Source organism: Budorcas taxicolor, chromosome 20, assembly GCF_023091745.1.
Source record: "Budorcas taxicolor isolate Tak-1 chromosome 20, Takin1.1, whole genome shotgun sequence".
Lineage (NCBI taxonomy): Eukaryota > Metazoa > Chordata > Mammalia > Artiodactyla > Bovidae > Budorcas > Budorcas taxicolor.
In genome coordinates, this window is record NC_068929.1 from 19,430,459 (window position 1) to 19,448,873 (window position 18,415).

The window sequence follows — 18,415 nt, forward strand, 5'->3', positions numbered from 1 at the left end:
TTAATGTCTCTGTCTATAATCAGCTCCATTCAGATTTTTTTTAATCTATTTAGCCTGTAAGCTTAGTTTCCTCCATTGGAGGATTTATAATTTCTTTTGGCAGCCTGAATTTTTTTTTTTTTGGACCTTAAGGAGAGCTTAAAGGCCATTATTTTCAAATGATATTTTTGAACTATACAACTATGTAGGTATTCTTGGTGCTTCTATACACAAAAGAGAATATTCTGCTAAATTATTGGAATTGCTCTTTTTATGCTAATTTGAGCATAGAATTATTGGAATGAATTTATCAGCCCCTGAACACCCACTGTGGGTTATAACAGGCTGCTCCTGTAAATGAGATGTTGCATCGCAATGAGGAAATACATTTCAAAATGAAAAGGAACTCTATTTCAAGATTTTTTCTTACTTTGTTTAAATATTCTGTAGTTTGTAACTAAATTTGCTAATGTCTTAAGGTGAAAAGTACCATATAAAATTATATAAAAATCATATTTGTTTATTACATAGGTTGAATATTAAAACCACTAAAAATGTAATTGGTGTAACATTAATCTGAATGGGATGAGGTAAAACAAGAAGTTAAGGTAACAGTCGTGTTAGTGAAAAAATATCTGCTTAAACAATTGAGTGCAGCAACTATAGTTTATATCATATCAGTTGATGTTTAAAAGATTTAAAGCCATTTTTAAAAGCAAGTTGTTTACTCATTTACCCAGCAACAGCCTGGGAAACTTAATTGGAACAACTGATGCAATAACAGCAGACCTCAGTATAAATGTCAACAAGAGAAAGGGTTGTTTGTTGGTATGCTGCTTTTTTTTTTTTTTTGAGAGATAAATTTGAACTTTTTGCCTGAGCAGAAGAACCAGAAGAAATGATACTTCTCCAAAGACTATAAGAGGGCTAGACTGACAACTCTGATAAACAAGAAAGGTTAGTTTGAAATGTTGTGGCTCTTAATGTAATAAACAGAAACATTATGTAATAATATCATCGAGACATTGGAACATTAATTTTTAAGTACCCAGTCTAAAATAAAGATCAAAAGCAGAATTGCAATCAACTGTAACTGTACATCAAAATTTGGATACTTTTTCATAATGGTGCCTATATTAAATTCCATAGACACAATTAGAAAAAAATACTCAAACTTTAAGAATATTCTATGAAGAAAGAGGAAATCAGACATATTACATTTCTTATTAAAAGCATTGGATACTCAGTTACTTCCAAGTTCAAAAAAAATTATTTAACCATCCAAAGATGGCGCATAAATGAATTCAACCTTCTGGTACTTGAATCAGGCAAAAGTGATGCTGCATAACATTTGAGGCTACATCTAAGTCCTGCAACTTCTGCCTTGAAACATTTCTTGAAACATTCTTTCTAGGTGAAGCTGGCAGCTACATCCTAAGTGTGACTACACCAAGATGCTCACAATGTAAGGAAACCCAAGACAGGTATATGAAGGGCTCATGAAAAGAGAGCAATGATGAAATCTTAGCAATTACAGTTAGCCCAGCCTCTCGACTTGAAATGAAGGGGCCACCAAGGACATTCCAAGCCAGCCACCAAGTGGAGAAAAACTGAGCCCCAGTCAAGATGTTTTAGAAATCTATGGCCACTTAAGCAAGTTAGCTGAGGTGGCAAGCATTCTTTTCTTTTTGTTTTTCCCCATGGTTAATATCTGAGAATATCAGTAGTAATATTGTTTCATTATTGAGGATATTTGCTATGAAACATTTTGGTGACATCTATATTAACAATACATACTTCTGCTCCTAGTTTATTAAGTATGTAGCAGTGTGTTGAATTCATGGAATGTTCTTTCTTCATCCATCATGATACAAAATATTAGTTGTAAGATTATCTAAAAGAAATGGGGAATAGAAAAGATTCTGACTGACTTCTCTAGTTATTTTGAATTTACTCGACGTTCTAATATAAAATTCTGCACAGTGCTCGCTTCGGCAGCACATATACTAAAATTGGAATGATACAGAGAAGATTAGCACGGCCCCTGCACAAGGATGACATGCAAATTCATGAAGTGTTCCATATTTTTAGCAAAAATAAACAAATGGGATCTAATTAAAATTAAAAGCTTCTGCACAGCAAAGGAAACTATAAGCAAGGTGAAAAGACAGCGTTCGAAATGGGAGAAAATAATAGCAAATGAAGCAACTGACAAACAACTAATCTCAAAAATATACAAGCAACTCCTGCAGCTCAATTCCAGAAAAATAAATGACCCAATCAAAAAATGGGCCAAAGAACTAAATAGACATTTCTCCAAAGAAGACCTATAGATGGCTACCAAACACATGAAAAGATGCTCAACATCACTCATTACCAGAGAAATGCAAATCGAGACCACAATAAGGTACCATTTCTCACCAGTCAGAATGGCTGCAATCCAAAAGTCTATCTACAAGCAATAAGTGCTGGAGAGGGTGTGGAGAAAAGGGAACCCTCTTACACTGCTGGTGGGAATGAAAACTAGTATAGCCACTATGAAGAACAGTGTGGAGATTCCTTAAAAAACTGGAAATAGAACTGCCTTATGACCCAACAATCCCACTGCTGGGCATACATACTGAGGAAACCAGAATAGAAAGAGACACGTGTACCCCAATGTTCATCACAGCACTGTTTATAGTAGCCAGGACATGGAAACAACCTAGATGTCCATCAGCAGATGAATGGCTAAGAAAGCTGTGGTACATATACCCAATGGAGTATTACTCAGCCATCAAAAAGAATTCATTTGAATCAGTTCTAATGAGGTGGATGAAACTGGAGCTGATTATATAGAGTGAAGTAAGCCAGAAAGAAAAACACCAATACAGTATACTAAGACATATATATGGAATTTAGAAAGATGGTAATGGTAACCCTGTATGCGAGACAGCAAAAGAGACACAGATGTGTAGAGCAGACTTTTGGACTCTGAGGGAGAGGGAGAGGGTGGGATGATTTGGGAGAATGGCATTGAAACATGCATACTATCATGTAAGAAATGAATCGCCAGTCTAGGTTCGATACAGGATACAGGATACTTGGGGCTGGTGCACGGGGATGACCCTGAGAGATGATATGGGGAGGGTGGTGGGAGGGCAGTTCAGGATTGGGAACTCATGTACACCCATGGTGGAGTCATGTCAATGTATGGCAAAACCAATACAGTATTGTAAAAAAAAAAAAAAAAAAAAAAAAAAAAAGGGCAAAAAAACCCCCCCACAAAAACTAAAAAAAAAAAAATCTTTTAAATTCTGCACAGACTTTATTTTTTTATTAATTATTTTTTTTTAGTTTTTTATTTTTTAAATTTTAAAATCTTTAATTCTTACATGCGTTCCCAAACATGAACCCCCCTCCCCACTCCCTCCCCATCACATCCCTGTGGGTCATCCCCATGCACCAGCCCCAAGCATGCTGCATCCTGCGTCAGACATAGACTGGCGATTCAATTCTTACATGATAGTCTACATGTTAGAATGCCATTCTCCCAAATCATCCCACCCTCTCCCTCTCCCTCTGAGTCCAAAAGTCCATTATACACATCTGTGTCTTTTTTGCTGTCTTGCATACAGGGTCGTCATTGCCATCTTCCTAAATTCCATATATATGTGTTAGTATACTGTATTGGTGTTTTTCTTTCTGGCTTACTTCACTCAAAAAAAAAAAAAATCAAATAAGAGTTAAAGAAACAGTAACGAGAAGGGTGTTAGAGCTGGAGGATTATTCTGTGCGTATTTCTCATATACAAAAGAGTAATGATTTATATGACTAACTGCCTTAATATTTTAAAAGTAAGTTTTAATCCTCTGATATTTGAAGGCATATTTTCTTCAGAGAGGTCTGGTTTATATTGTAAGGGTTGTTTATTTAGCTCTTTGAGATGTTACATTAAACTTACAGGCTTCTTGTAACTTCTGAATACTTGAAAGACAAACTCATATTTGAAGTCAGTGACTCCCTTACTCCCTCTTCTTTCCTTTCATTCTTCCAATTTGGCAACTCATTACTGTCCTGCATAGCTGCTGGTATGAGATTTGAATTAGAGAGTAATTTCATTTTGATTTCTCTTTGTCAAAAAGATAAGAAATGTATGAAATTTCATCCAGTATTTATTAGAAAATAGTATATCATCTTTATTTTTATTGAGATTTACTTGATACATAACTTCCTTCCCTGGTGGCTCAGTGGTAAAGAATCTGCCTGCCAATGCAGGACACACAGCTTCCATCCCTAAACTGGGAAGATTCCCTAGAGAAGGAAATGGCAACCAACTCCAGTATTCTTGCCTGGGAAATCCCATGGATAGAGGAGCGTGGCGGGCTACAATCCATGGGGTCTCAAAGAGTAGGACACAACTTACTGACTAAACAAGAACAATAAATCGATACATAACATTGTATATGTTTAAGGTGTACAATATATTGACAATGCATTTACATATTGCAGAAGGATTATCTCTATAACACTAGTTAATAGCTCTTTCATGTCATATAGTTATTTTTGTGGTGAAAATAATTGATATAAACGTCATTAACACTTTTGACATTTATAAAATAGTATTGTTGCCCCAAAATCACTATGCTAAACATTAAAGCTCCAAAACCTTTTATTTCCTAGTTACAAGCTTGTGCTCTTGAATAACAACTCCCCAGTTCCCCCACCCCCAGTCACTAATAATGGCCATTCTACTCTGTTGTCTGAAAGCTTTTTAAATTCTGCATACAAGTTATAATTAATTACACAGTATTTGATACTCTCAATCTGACTTGTGTCTGGCTTAGCATAATGCCCTCAAAATCCATCCTTATTTTCACAAATGGCATGGTTTTCTTTAACATGGCTGAATAATATTCCATCTTGTATGTGTGTATAAAAATCATCCTTATCCACTCATCCATTGACAGATGCTTCTGTTTCCATATCTTGTCCATTGTGAATAATGCTGCAATAAATATGCTACAGAAATCATACAGTAAGCGTTAGGCTTCCCTGGTGGCTCAGGTGATAAAGAAGCTGCCTGCAGTGTGGGAGACCTGGGTTTGATCCCTGGGTTGGGAAGATCCCCTGGAGGAGGGCATGGCAACCCACTCCAGTATTCTTGCCTGGAGAATCCCCATGGACAGAGGAGCCTGGTGGGCTACAGTCCATGGGGTCCAAAAAGAGTCAGATACCACTGAGTGGCTAAGCACAGCACAGCAAACATGGGGAAGCAGGTGTATTTTCAGTGTGCTATTTTCCTTTGGATATATCTCCAGTAGAATTGCTGGATCATGTGAGAGTTTCTATTGTTTTTCTGAGGAAACTCTATACTGTTTTCCACAGTGACTGTGCCAGTTTTCATTCCCACTAACAGTGTACCAGGTTCCCCTTTTCTCCACTATCTTGCCAATACTTGCTATCTCTTGACTTCTGGAAGCTACCTGCTTTAACAGATTAGGGCAGATATCTTGTTGTGGCTTTAATTTGCATTTCCCTGATGATTAGTATTATTGATTATCTTTTTATATATACCTGTTGTTCATTTGGGATGTCTTTTTGAGAAAAATATCTACTTAGTTCCTATGTCCATTTTAAAATTGGATCGTCTGTTGTCATTATATTGAGTTGTATGTGTTTCTTGGGCTTCCCTTGTGGCTCAGATGGTGAAGAATCCTCCTGCAATGCAGGAGAGACCTGGGTTTGATCCCTGGATTGGGAAGACCCCCTGGAGAAGGGAAAGGCTGCCCACTCCAGTATTATGGCCTGGAGAATTCCATGGACTGTATAGTTCATGGGGTCGCAAAGAGTTGGACACAACTGAGTGACTTTAAATATGAGTTTTTTTACATATTTTGGATATTAACCCTTTATCCAACATATAGTTTGTGGATATTTTCTCTCATTCTGTTACATTGTTTTTTCACTTTATTGACAGTTTCTTTTGCTGTTTAGAAGTTTATGATATGATGTAGTCTCATTTATTGAATTTGGTTTTTTGCTTTTGATGTCATATTGAAAAAAGCATTCTTCCCTTTGTTTTATTCTAGGAATTTAACAATCTCAGCACTTATGTTTAATTGTTTAATTCATTTTGAGTTAATTTTTGTGAGATGTAAAATTAAGTTCCAATTTACTTTTCTGCATGTGGTAATCTAGTTTTCCCAGTTGAATCCATGACACATTGAGTATTCTTGGCCCCTTTGTCAAATATCAGTTGGCCGTATAGGGTCACAATTCTGTTCCGCTGGTCAATGTATCTGTTTTAGATCAGTACCATACTGTTTTAGTTACCAGAGCTTTGTAGTGTAGTTTGAAATCAGGGAGTGTGATCTGTGAAAAATATCATTGGAATTTTAATAGATATTTTTAATAAAAACTATAATTTTAATTTTAATAGAAAAATTACATTGAATTTATGGATGGCTTTGATGGTATGGACATTTTAACAATCTATGTATCAGTTATTCTCTTTTGTATATTATTTAATTTTTTTCATCAAAAAAATAGTTTTTATTGTACCAATCTTTCATGTCCTTGGTTAAATTTATTCCTTAGTATTTTATATTTCTGATGCTATTGTGCATGGGGCAGTTTTTAAATTTTTTTCACTTTTTTTTTTGCTAGTGTATAGAAATACAATTGATTACAGTATATTGGATTTAAATCATGTAACTGTACTGAATTTGTTGATTAGTTCAATTTTTTGGTACTTTGTAATATTTTCAGCAATACATGAACCGTGAACTCCCTGATGTTCAAGCTGGTTTTAGAAAAGGCAGAGAAACCAGCGATCAAATTGCCAACATCTACTGGATCATGGAAAACGCAAGAGAGTTCCAGAAAAACATCTATTTCTGCTTTATTGACTATGCCAAAGCCTTTGACTGTGTGGATCACAATAAACTGGAAAATTCTGAAAGAGATGGAAATACGAGACCACCTGACCTGCCTCTTGAGAAACCTGTATGTAGGTCAGGAAGCAACAGTTAAAACTGGACATGGAACAACAGACTGGTTCCAAATAGGAAAAGGAGTGTGTCAAGGCTGTATATTGTCACCCTGCTTATTTAACTTCTATGCAGAGTACATCATGAGAAATGCTGGACTGGAAGAAACACAGGCTGGAATCAAGATTGCCAGGAGAAATATCAATAAGCTCAGATATGCAGATGACACCGGCAGAAAGTGAAGAGGAGCTAAAAAGCCTCTTGATGAAAGTGAAAGAGGAGAGTGAAAAAGTTGGCTTAAAGCTCAACTTTCAGAAAACGAAGATTATGGCATCTGGTCCTATCACTTCATGGGAAATAGATGGGGAAACAGTAGAAACAGTGTCAGACTTTATTTTGGGGGGCTCCAAAATCACTGCAGATGGTGACTGCAGCCATGAAATTAAAAGATGCTTACTCCTTGGAAGAAAAGTTATGACCAACCTAGACAATATATTCAAAAGCAGAGACATTATTTTGCCGACTAAGGTCCATCTAGTCAAGGCTATGGTTTTTCCTGTGGTCGTGTATGGATGTGGGAGTTGGACTGTGAAGAAGGCTGAGTGCCGAGGAATTGATGCTTTTGAACTGTGGTGTTGGAGAAGACTCTTGAGAGAGTCCCTTGGACTGCAAGGAGATCCAACCAGTCCATTCTGAAGGAGATCAGCCCTGGGATTTCTTTGGAAGGAATGATGCTAAAGCTGAAGCTCCAGTACTTTGGACACCTCATGAGAAGGGTTGACTCATTGGAAAAAACGCTGATGCTAGGAAGGATTGGGGGCAGGAGGAGAAGGGGATGACAGAGAATGAGATGGCTTTATGGCATCACTGACTCGATGGACGTGAGTCTGAGTGAACTCCGGGAGATGGTGATGGACAGGGAGGCCTGGCGTGCTGTGATTCATGGGGTCGCAAAGAGTCGGACACGACTGAGCGACTGAACTGAACTGAATATTTTCTGTATATAAACTATATTGTCAATGAATAAAGACATTTTTATTTATTTGAAATTTGGATGCATTTTATGTTGTGACAGCTAAGATTTCCAGCATTATGTTGAAAATGGTGGACACTTTTATCTCTGACCTTAGAAGAAAAGTCTTCAAACTTTCATCAATAAGTAGGTTAGCTATGGGATTGTCTTATAATGGATTTTATTATGTTCAGTTACATTTTTTCTATACGTAACTTGTTGGGGGTTCTTATGATTTAAAAAATGTTGTGTTTTGTCAAATGCTTTTTTCTGTATCTTATTGAAATGATCATATGATTTTTTTTATTCTATTAATGTGATATCACATTTATTGATTTGCATATTGAGTCATCCTGTACCCAGGGATAAATCTCATTCAGTCATGGTGTATGATGCCTTCTACGTGTTTTTGATTTTGGTTTACTAATATTTGTTGAAGGAATATTGGTCTATATAGTTTTCTGACAGCCTTTATATGGCTTTGGTATCAAGTTAATGTTGATCTCACAAAATGAATTTGGGAGTGTTTCTTCCATTTCAGGTTTTTTGGAAGCTATTAAAAGTTTGTTATTCGTTCTATAAATGTTTGATAAAATTCACCTGTAATACCATCTCCTAGGTTTTCTGTGTTGGGAAATTTTTAATTACTCACTCAAAATTCTTACATTTATTTATCTATTCATATATTCCGTTTCTTCACAATTCAGTCTTGGTAAGCTGTATGAGTCTAAAAATTTATCCATTTCCTCTAGGTTATCTAATTGTTGACATATAATTGTGTGCAATAATGTTTTATCATTCTACATATCCATGGTGTCAGTTGTAATGTTTCCTGTTTCTTCTGATTTTTTATTAGAGTCCTTTCTCTCTCTCTTTTTAGTCTACCTAAAAGTTTTGTCAAATTTGTTTATCTTTTAAAAAACAGCTCTTTGTTACATTGATCTTTCCTATTGTTTTTCTCTTCTCTTTTTCATTTATTTCCACCCTAGCTCTTTTTTGCTTTTTTCCTTTTGCTAACTTTGGGCTTAGTTAATTCTCTTTTCTAGTTCCTTGAGATATAAATTTAGATTGGCGCTTTTAAATATTTTTATTTTATTAATCTCTGCATTTATTGCTCTCCACATCCCTCTAAGAACTATTTTTGCATCATCCCATAGGTTTTGGGATGTTGTGTTTCAATTTTCATTTGTTTCAATATTTTTTAATTTCTCTTTTGATTGCTTTTTTGCTCCGTTGATTGTTCAAGAGTGTGTTGTTTAGTTTCCACATGCTTGTACCTTTTCCAGCTTTCCTCCTGTTGATTTCTAATTTCATACCATTTTAGTTGGAAAAGATCTTTGGTATGATTTTAGTCTTCTTGAATTTGCTGAGAAGTGTTTTGTGATCAGTGTGATCAATTGATCAATACCTAACATGTGAGCAATCCTAGAGAATGTTAAATATTTACCTAATAAACACTTATGAAGGTTTAATATTTCTGTAATCATGGCTTTACCTGTGACCCACATGTTTTGATATGTTGTATTTTCACTGTCATTTAGTACAAAATACTTTCTAAGTTTCCTTGTGATTTTTTCTCCATAAGCCATTTAGAAATGTTTTGTTTCATTTTCAAATATTTGGAAACTTTCTAGCTAATTTTTATTTTTTTTCAAGCTATTTATTTCCACTATGGGCAGATAACATGCTTTTCCATTTTGGATACATTATGACCTTTGAAACTTAATATTTATTTTAGTTAGTGTTGGAGTGTTGGCCCATCCCCGCTCATCCTTTTACTTTCAATCAATCTTTGTCCCTATATTTAAAATATAATAAATAGCTATAATTTTATTTAACCAGATTCTATATTTTCCTTTAATTGCTATATCCAATCAGTTTATATATAATATAATCACTGTCTAAATCTGCTATTTTGTTATCTCGTCTATAATTCTTTACTGACTTTTGAATTATATGTTTTTTATTACATTATTTTCTATTAGCCTATTAATCACTTTAGTTTTTTTGCACAATAGAGATTAAAATATGAAACATAATTTATTATGTTTATTTACCATTTCAATGCCAAAGTAAGGACCTTAGAAAAATTAGTTCCAACTACTTCCCTTTAAACTTTTGTATCAAGATGCTATTGGCTTTTATGAACATTTATGCAAATTTACCCATATACTTATATATATTTTTTTTCCTGATCTTTCCCATATGATCATAATAAACATACAAATGTAGTTTTTTGTATATATAGGTATTGTTTTTCTCTTTCCCTCTCTCTTATTCCTTCTCTCCCTCCCTCTCTCCTTGCTTATGTTTCTTCTTCATTTTCTTTTTCTTTTTTCTTAGAACTTCTTTTAGTATTTCCTTTTGTGTAGTTCTGCTGCTGCTAAATAGCTTTTTTCTTTTAAAATATTTTTATATCTCACTCTTAAATAAATGGTATTTTTTCTTCACATAAAATTCTGAGTTCCCAGTTACATTTTTAGCACTTTAAAATATCATGTAAAGTAATAAGCCTCCAATTAAAATAAATAAATTTATAATAAAAAATAAAATATCATTCCACTCTCAACTGACTTTTATTATTTCTTTCTGGAAGATAGCTATAATTATTAAGATCACTTTGGGAAAGCTATATCATCTGCCTCTGGCTACCTTTATTATTTTCTCTTTGGTTTTAGTTTTAAGCAACTTTATTTTGATGTGTTTAAATGTTATCTTGTTTATTTGCTTTTAGATTGAGCTTCATTCATGTTTCTTCATGAATCTGTGACTTAGTATATTAGAAATCTATCTTACAGTATCTTACCTATTATTTCTTCCTTTCTCTTCATTATCTCCTTCAGGGATTTCAATTAAACCTTATAGATGTCTTTTTACTATTTCCCTCTCCTCTCTTATGATCTTTGCTGAAGCATTTTGTCTTTATTAATTTCACAGTTCTGACTTCCGTGTCACTAGCCTTCTGCTTAGCTGCTATTAAGCTAACAAATTGGACTCTTATTTTTAGTTAAATAATTTAGTCATAAAATTTCCTTTTGATTCTTCTTTGTAGGTTCAAGTTTTCTATTGAATTCTCCAATTCATATAATCTCTTAAATTTATTTTTCTGCTTCATTGAAAATCTGAGTCTGATACCTCCAAAACCCACTCAAATCTCCTAAATTTTTCTACATCCTATTTTATTCTCTTGAAGAATGTTCCCTTCTCTTTGCTTTCCTGATTTTTTTATTAAATAAAAGCCAGGGTTTTTATGTAAAAGTTTTTTTAAGAAAATTTGAGACTTTCATTAATGTTATATTACCTAGAAAGGATTTGTATTTTTGTATGAGGGTATTTAAGGAAGTAGAAAATCACTTTAATCTAAGTATTCAGATTTATTTTTTATGGCAGCTAATGTGTATCAGTATGCTCTTGTTTCTATCACATAGCTCTTTGGACATCCCAGCTGAATGACTGTAGTTTAGAAAACTTTTCCTTCTTGGCATATCTAGATCTCCAGTTTTTATTTTCACAGTCTTATGTGATTGTTAAATGATCTGTTCAATGTCTAAACATCTCAGGGGCAATTTTAGAACCAGTCTTTTGTTAAAGTTGATTCAAATGTTAATTTCAACTCGATGTTTTCCTTTTTTCTAGCTTTTCAGTTTCTCTAAACAGGTGTTTTACATCTTTTAGTCATATTTTTTAGTTGTTTTGGTGGAAGGGTTGATCTGATGAAAACTTATCTATTGCAGTTATAAATACTCAGTTTTCAATAAGAAGAAACCACATTGCAATGTATCTCAGTTTTTTTGTCAGCATGAAAGTATATAACATCTTTGTTTTCCCTACATACAATTCCAAAAATTCTTAGAGATTATTTTTGTGCTGATGCTCTTATCTTTCCTAATCAATTATGAACCATTTTTTGAAACATTGTAAGATTCCAGTGGCTTTCAAGACTTAACAAGGATATAAGTAGGCTTCATATATCCTAAATAGAATGTGTGAGCTATCTATTATTTCCTAAGCAGAGTGTAAAGCAAATTTACCATAGTATTTTTATGCAGAAATGTGGTGTGTATTCTTTAGGATTTTATCAAACATTTTTCAAAAAGAATTTATATTTACTTTGAAAAAGATCTAAATAGTTTTTAACTGGAAAGACTACTCATGTATCAGATTCCTCCTGTAGACTTAGCCTGCATTTCTTTTCTTTCCTAAATAAATTACTCAGTCTCAACAGAGTGATGAAGGTTTATCACTTTTGAAATGTTCTTTGTAAATTGAAACTATGTCCATGTCTTGGCTAATACCATCACTACTACTTGAAGTCTATTCCATTTCTAATATCTCTCATCAGAATCACATATATCGAAACAATCGGCTTAAATGCCATAAACCCTATTATGGCTGTTTCATCATTAAAGCCCACTTTGAGAAAAAGAAAATAATCTATGGTTCTATGTAGTATGTATAATTTTTGACCTAATATATGTAATATGCATAAATTTATGTAAAAAATGTTTAGTTTCATATTTATTGTCTCTGTTATTTCATATATTATTATAATCTTTTAAAAAACAGGAACTTTGTTCTAAATAGTTTACATTCCCCATTACTTGCATACTTTGCATATAGTAGCTATTCATTTATAATGAAGTGAAAATGTGAGAGAGAAATTTAAAGTTAGGTGCTGCAAATAGTGTGATTAGATTAATTATTTTTTTATTTTATTTTGTATCTAACCCCCCTGATAGTTCAGTTGGTAAAGAATCCGCCTGCAATGCAGGAGACCCTGGTTCAATTCATGGATCTGGAAGACCCACTGGAGAAGAGATTGCTACCCACTCCAGTATTTTTGGGCTTCCATTGTGGCTCAGCTGGTAAAGAATCCGCCTGCAATGCAGGAGACCTGGGTTCAGTCCCTGGGTTGGGAAGAACTGCTAGAGAAGGGAAAGCCTACCCATTCCAGTATTCTGGCCTGGAGAATTCCATGAACGGTGTAGTCCATGGGGTTGCAAAGAGTCAGACATGACTAAGTGACTTTCACTTTCAACAAAGAATTATGCAAGTTTTTAGAAATTCTTTTAAAGATTTAGGAAATAACTCTATAACATAAAGCAAGTACAACTATTTTAAGTACAGGAAAAAAAAAAAGCATGAAATGTCACTCATAAACTCTTGGATTACCAGCATTTTTATGAAAATATTATGATAGTCACTCTCACCAGAATTTTGTTCAAAATTAAAAACCATTTTCCTTATTTGGAATTTGTTTTTGTATTATTTCTCTTTTGTCCTCACACATCAAATCATTTGAAAAGTAGAAATTAAAAACTTGACTAGAAATATCTAAACCTTCATAATATTCTACTGGATGAACTTCTCTGAAATTAAAAGTCTATTTGACATTTTATAAAAATAGTATTTTAAAGGTTCATACTGTTAACCTTGAAAATTTAACATATACACCGGTGTTTTAAGTAAACAAGTCTCTACAATATTATGAATTGACAATCATTTATTTTTTAATGACAGCCATTTTTAATTTTAATAGTACTTCTTTTTGTAAACAGAACAATCAGTTCTATCAAGGACATACAACCAAATGCAGAAGACCTGTTCTCATAAAACTAGAAAACAGCATCTATGTCATGCAAGTCATTTTTGTTGATAGGATAACAGGTGATGGAGTCTCGCTAAATATCACAGATGTCTTATTTTTTACAAGTTTCCCCACCTGTGAATATTCAGTTAACATGGTATTTGCTTAAACATTCTCTATTCTTTTTGTAACTCATTGTGGAACCAGTTATAAAAATTCAGCAGATTTGAGCTGACAGTTTTTTCACTGAAATATGGTGAAAAGGAAACCCAACTTGCTCTTTTCCTGGTAAACTTGCTCTGTCATGCTGAAGGAGCACAGAGTAATATATGATTGTCAGTTACAGATGCAAATAGTATCCAGAGATACCCAGGGGGAAGAAAATGTTGATCATGCAAGAAAGACTATTTTTATTGCATTTTTAACTATATGCATTCTTAACTAAGGGTAAAGTAAACAGTTTGGGAAATCATTGGAACACCAAAATACAGATGTATTCACTGAATAAATAGTATGCTGCTGCTAAGTCACTTCTGTCGTGTCTGATTCTGTGTGACCCCATAGACGGCAGCCCACCAGGTTCTGCCATCCCTGGGATTCTGCAGGCAAGAACACTGGAGTAGGTTGCCATTTCCTTCTCCAATGCATGAAAGTGAAAAGGGAAAGTGAAGTCGCTCAGTCGTGTCCGACTCTTGGCGACCCCATGGACTGCAGCCGACCAGGCTCCTCCGTCCATGGGATTTTCCAGGCAAGAGTTCTGAAGTAGATTGCCATTGCCTTCTCCAGAATAAAGAGTATAGTGGTTTGTTAAAAACTGAGACCCCATACTAAAAGTAGCTTTAAGTATGCTAAAGGATAAATTTGCTCCTCTAGGTAATCTGGAAATTTTTTAAAAATTATTTTATAAGGTAATTAATCTGATTTGTGTGTATTATTATGGTCAGTATGCTTGATCTCAATTTACATATACATGTACACTTTCATTGTTACCTTTCTCTCTCTTGATAGTCTATAATTGTATTTTTATGTAATATCCATAATCTCATATACAAATATAATAACATTGAAATAAATTGCAACTTCTCTTTCCTAGTATTAAATTTACAGTAATGTCTTTTAATTTCAGTTAATTCTTCTAAATCATTTATTTAAAGTATAAAATTCAATGAGTTTTAAGAGCTGTAAATAGCTATTGAAGTCATGATTACAATTAAGACAGAAAACATTTCAGCCATCCCCGACTGAATCTCTGTGCCCTTTTTCAGTCCATCATTTCTTCTGTTCTGGGCAACCCCACATCTGCTTGTGTCTTTTTAGACTAGCTTGTGTCATCTAGAATTTTATATAAAAGTGATAATACAGTGTTTACTCTTTAATTTGAGTTCTTTTTACTGGCATGAATACTTTGAAGGTCATCTGTGTGCTTGTGTACATAAGTCATTCATTGGCTTTTATTGGTAATTATCATTCCATTGTATTGTTTTATTTATCCAGTCTCCTGCTAATGGATATTTTACTTGTCTCTAATTTTTTATTAACATGATGAGTCTCTGTGTGTATATGCCTGTTTTTTATATCTGTTGCATAATATATAGATGTAGAATGGCCGAGTCATATACTAAGTGTATGTTTCAATTTTTATAGAACTGACAAAGAGTTTTCCAAAGGGACTGCACCGTTTTCTATTTCCTTGAGCAGTGTATGAGAGTTCCAGTTTCTCCACATCTTGAATTTAGTATTGTGGATTTTTTAAAAAAATAATTATTCTACTGAATACTCTTGCCTGGGAAACCCCATGGACGGAGGAGCCTGGTAGGCTGCAGTCCATGGAGTCGCTAAGAGTCGGACATGACTGAGTGACTTCACCTTCACTTTTCACTTTCATGCACTGGGGAAGGAAATGGCAACCTACTCCAGTGTTCTTGCCTGGAGAATCCCAGGGACAGGGGAGCCTGGTGGGCTGCTGTCTATGGGGTTGCACAGAGTTGGACACAACTGAAGCGACTTAGCAGCAGCAGCAATGAGTGTGTAGTATTATCTCGTGCTTGTGTGCTAAGTCATTTCAGTAGTATTCAGCTCTTTGCGAACCTATGGACTGTAGCCACCAGGCTCCTCTGTCCTTGGGATTCTCCAGGCAAGAATACTGGAGTGGGTTGCCATGCCTTCCTCTAGGGGATCTTCTCAACCCAGGGATCCAAAATGTGTCTGTCTTATGTCTCCTGCATTGGTAGGTGGATTCCTTACCACTAGCACCACTTGGGAAGCACATGATAGTTTTAATGTGTGTTTCCCTGATCTTAATAATGCGTATCTTTTCATGTACTATTTTCTATCTGTAGATTTCACTTCTGTGAAAACCTTCTTAAATCTTTTAACCATCTTTATTGAGTTGTTTGTCTTATTATTCAGTTCAGTTCAGTCCAGTTGCTCAGTCATGCCTGACTATTTGCAACCCCATGGGCTGCAGCACACCAGGCTTCCCTGTCCATCACAAACTCCCAGAGCTTACTCAAACTCAAGTCCATTGAATCAGTGATGCCATCCTACCGTTTCATCCTCATTTGTCCTCTTATCCTCCTGCCTTCAATCTTTCCTAGCATCAGGGTCTCTTCCATTGAGTCAGTTCTTTGCATCAGGTAGCCAAATTATTAGAGTTTCAACTTCAGCATCATTCCTTCCAATGAACACCCAGGACTGATCTTTAGGATGGACTGGTTGGATCTCCTTGCAGTCCAAGGGACTCTCAAGAGTCTTCTCCAACACCACAGTTTAAAAGCATCATTTCTTCAGCGCTCAGTTTTCTTTATTATTAACTGGTGTTATTATTAACCAGTAAAATTTCTTTATATTCTAGATGCAAGCTTAATATCAGACTTAGATACTGTGAATGTTTCCTTGTAGTCTGGCTTACATTTGAGTTTTCTTAAGCATTTTAAAGACTAAATGGTTTTAGATTTGATTAAATCTTTTTTTTTTCCGCTAAAATCATAGGCTTTTTCTGTTATAGTTTGTACTTTTATTGTCCTAATAAATTTTTTGCACCAAGGTCCCTAGTTGGCCTGCTTTTGTTTACTTTTCAGTGTCCCCTGGTTGTTGCTTTTTGCATTTTTTTCTGGAACTTTTAGTGATAAATATTGGTAGACATAGGCTAAGTGTACTCACTCCATCCTGGGTGCTTATTGTCTAATAGTATTTTTGAGAAATTGTAAACAAATGAGAAAGAAAGCTCCAGCATCACATAATTGAGATCATCCTGCTAGAGAAAAGAACATTTAAAGATGTTTCAGATGTGTCTGAGATGATTTGATTATATTGTAAGCAGTACATACAAAGGTACAGATTTGGACTTTTAAAATAATGCCCCCCTTTTTCTTGTTGCTGGAATTATTTCCTGATAATATGTGACATTTAAATGGAGCTTATTTATTTCTGGTCACAATAGTGAAAGTGAGCTCGATCAGTCATGTCCGACTCTTTGCGACTCCATGGACCGTAGCCTACCAGGATCCTCTGTCCATGGGATTTTCCAGGCAAGAGTATTGGAGTGGGTTGCCATTTCCTTCTCCAGGGGATCTTCCCGACCCAGGGATTGAACCTGGTCTCCTGCACTGTAGGCAGTTGCTTTTGCGTTTGAGCTACTGGAGAAGTCACAATACTAGTATAAAATTCTGTAGTCTACTTTGCATGTCATATTTCTTAAATATGACACATTTCTTGAACATGACATATTCTTTCTTTTATATTTCCTGCAAGAGATGAAACCATAGCCTCTTACATCAAATGCTCTGAGATTTGTGAGGAAAAGATGGATAATGCTTCTTCCATTTGGAGTAGCATTTCAGCACCAGGGATTGCCACACATTATAAACCAGAAAGAAGACAAGATCAGTACTTATCTCTTGCAATGGGAAATTGTTGCCATTTGGAATGAAGTTCAGGCATCAGTTTAAGAATCTGTCTTGTTCCAGGGCACCTCAGACATTCCCACTTTTTCTCAGATAGGAGAATTTCATGTAGGTGAATGACAGTCTTTCAGTTCAGTTGCTCAGTCATGTCTGACTCTTTGCAACCCCATGGACTGCAGCACACCAGGCTTCTCTGTCCATCACCAACTCCCAGAGCTTCCTCAAACTCATGTTCATCTAGTTGGTGATGCCATCCAACCACCTCATCCTCTGTCATCCCCTTCTCCTGCTTTCAATCTTTCCCAGCATCAGGGTCTTTTCCAACGAGTCAGTTCTTCGCAGCGGGTGGTCAAAGTATTGGAGTTTCTACTTCAGCATCAGTCCTTCCAATGAATATTCAGGACAGTCTTTAGATACTCTATTACATGTTTCAGAGACATCAGTCCATAAATAATCAGTGTCTTGATCATTACTTTTGATGCTAGATGGATTTTGTAAGAACATCTTTGCAAAAAAGCAACATTTGGAGTCTTACTCAGTATTTACTCTGTGTGTGTGTGCGTGTGTGTGATTTTGTTACTGTGACACACGGTGGAGGTCTGGAAATGATAACAGTGCCATTCTGATCAATTTACCAAGTACACAAAATGTTCACTCATTTCTGGAAAACAAATTGTTGATCTCAGCCTATACCAGTTTGTACTGAAAGGGAGTAGGTACAAGTGTATTAAGCCCCTCCAAATGTTTCAAATGTTAAAATTACAAATGGCTACTTTTAAACTGTATTATTTAGAGTTTTAAAAAATATACTGCAAGCATTACTCTTGTTTTAAGTCATTTTTAAGCTAATGAGAATTCTATATGTGATAGTTACATAATTTCCAAATGATGACATTTGAGTAAGTTCTTATTGAAGGGTTTAGGGACTGAGAAAATAGATAAAAATATAAATCTGTTGATC

At 34.9% G+C, this 18,415-nt stretch overlaps 1 non-coding gene across 1 annotated transcript; it reads left to right on the forward strand.

Moving 5' to 3' along the window:
• Positions 1 to 1,961: 1,961 nt before the first annotated feature.
• Positions 1,962 to 2,068, forward strand: LOC128066281 (U6 spliceosomal RNA). Its single transcript, XR_008201187.1, has one exon. It is a non-coding gene; the product is annotated as a U6 spliceosomal RNA (small nuclear RNA).
• The last annotated feature ends 16,347 nt before the right edge of the window (positions 2,069 to 18,415 follow it).